Genomic DNA, 2,500 nt, shown 5'->3' on the forward strand with positions numbered 1-2,500 from the left:
AAAAATCGCGCGAATCGGAGGTCTCTAGGTCCCTCAAAAGGGGCGTTGTCGTTTGAGCGAAAAGTATGTCTGTTCGTGCCAGAGTGGAAAAAGCCCATATTGCTCTTTAGGGGGGGGCACCCAGCCCCGGGGGGGTCCCACCCTACTTTTTGTGGACCCTCAAGAACCACGCGCGCGCGCGCTCTCAGCGCTCAGCGCTTAAGCGCTTTAGCGCGTTGCGCGATGCGCGTTTAAATATATAATGGAGGTCCGGGCAAAGCTTGGGCAAAACCCGGGCAGGCGGTGTGGCAAATGTTGGCATGGTCCGGGCAAGCGCGTGGCATGGTCCGGGCGAGCATGTGGCAAGGTCCGGGGAGCTCGGGCTCAGCCTCGGGCAAGCGTTGGCAAGGTCCGGGCAACGCCCGCGGCCGTGTTGGGAAGGTCGTCGTAACTGTTGGCAAGCCCCGGCAATGCCCGCGGCCAGTGTTGGCAAGGTCCGGAAAGAGTTGGAAGGTCCGGGCAAAGCCCGTGGCCAGTGTTGGCATGGGGTCGAAGGTCTGGGAAAGCTAGGGGATAACCCCGGGCAAGCGTTTGGCAAGGTCCGGGCAAAGCCCGTGGCCGGTGTTGGCAAGGTACGGGCAAGGTTGGAAGGTCCGGGAGAGCTCGGGCCAAACCCCGGGCTAGCGCTGTGGCAAAGGTCCGGGCAAAGCCCGTGCCTGTGTTGGGAAGGTCGTCGCAATTGTTTGGCAGCCCCGGGCGACGGCCGCGGCCATGTTGTCATGGTCGCGGGCGAGCGTGTGGCAAGGTCCGGGCAAAGCCCGTGGCCGGTGCTGGCATGGTACGGGCAGGGGGTGGAAGGTCTGGGAAAGCTAGGGATAACCCCGGGCAAGCGTCGGCAAGGTCCGGGCAAAGCCCGTGGCCGGTGTTGGCAAGGTACGGGCAAGGGTTGGAAGGTCCGGGAGAGCTCGGGCCCAAACCCGGGCTAGCGCTGGCAAGGTCCGGGCAAAGCCCGTGGCCTGTGTTGGAAGGTCGTCGCAATTGGGCAAGCCCGGGCGCGGCCGCGGCCAGTTTTGGCATGGTCCGGGCGAGCGTGTGGCAAGGTCCGGGCAAAGCCCGTGGCCGGTGCTGGCATGGTACGGGCATGGGGTGGAAGGTCTGGGAAAGCTAGGGGATAACCCCGGGCAAGCGTTGGCAAGGTACGGGCAAGGGTTGGAAGGTCCGGGAGAGCTCGGGCAAACCCCGGGCTAGCGTTGGCAAGGCCCGGGCAAAGCCCGTGGCCTGTGTTGTCAAGGTCATCGCAACTGTTGGCAAGGCACGGGAAAAGCTCGGGCAAAACCTCGAGCAAGCGTGTGGCAAATGCTGGCATGGCCCGGCCAAGGAGGTGCAAGGTCCGGCACGTCCAAGGCAAGTGCGGGCACGTCCGGACCCGCCACGGGCAAGTCCGGGCACGTCCTGGTACGTCCGGCCCCGCCACGGGCAAGTCCCGGCACGTCCAGGGCAAGTCCAGGCACGTCCTGGTGCGTCCAGACCTGCCACGGGCAGGTCCAGGCACGTCCCGGCACGTCCAGGGCAAGTCCCGGCACGTCCGGGGCAAGTCCTGGCACGTCCTGGTGCGTCCGGACCTGCCACGGGCAAGTCCTGGCACGTCCGGGGCAAGTCCTGGCACGTCCTGGTGCGTCCCGGGCAAGTCCTGGCACGTCCAGACCTGCCACGGGCAAGTCCAGGCGCGTCCCGGCACGTCCTGGCACGTCCAGACCTGCCACGGGCAAGTCCTGGCACGTCTGGGGCAAGTCCTGGCACGTCCAGACCTGCCACGGGCAAGTCCTGGCGGTGCAAAAAGAGTCCTACCCGTACCAAAATGAAATCTACTCGTTACATTTGTGATTTCTTGGTTTTATTAACTCAAACTCATCCCCCTTGACATGTTTGGGGGTCCGGCTGCCGGAGCCGCCGCCCGTGGCGGCCCGTGGAGGCCGCACTCTTCGGAGCAATCAAAAAATCCTAGAAAATTCTGTGGGTGTCCAAAAATTATGAAACTTGGCAGTTTTCATCCTCATATCATGCCTAAGAAGCCTGCAAAAAATCGCGCGAATCGGAGGTCTCTAGGTCCCTCAAAAGGGGCGTTGTCGTTTGAGCGAAAAGTATGTCTGTTCGTGCCAGAGTGGAAAAAGCCCATATTGCTCTATAGGGGGGGAGCTCCAACCCCCCCCTCCCCAGCCAGGTGGGGCCCGACCTGGCAGCGTGGGTCCCCCATGTATTGATGGGACCCCGGACCCACGCGACCGGCAGGCGGCCGGTGGCAACCGTCGGCGGCGGCCGGCGGCGGCCCTCCGGCGACTTTTCCGGCGAACCCTCAAAATCGAACGTGACGCTCGGCGGGTTGTGTGTGTGTGTTCGAGGGTTCGTTGGCGGGTCGTTTGGAGGGCATTTAGCGCGCGCACGGTCCCTTGGCTTCTTCCGGCGAACCCTTTTATCGATGGTTGGCTTTCTTTCAGGGGTTCGTCGGTTGCTGTTGGGGGGC

Source organism: Prosopis cineraria, unplaced genomic scaffold, assembly GCF_029017545.1.
Source record: "Prosopis cineraria cultivar Desert tree isolate PC_DT_omini unplaced genomic scaffold, ASM2901754v1 PC329, whole genome shotgun sequence".
NCBI classification, from domain to species: domain Eukaryota; kingdom Viridiplantae; phylum Streptophyta; class Magnoliopsida; order Fabales; family Fabaceae; genus Prosopis; species Prosopis cineraria.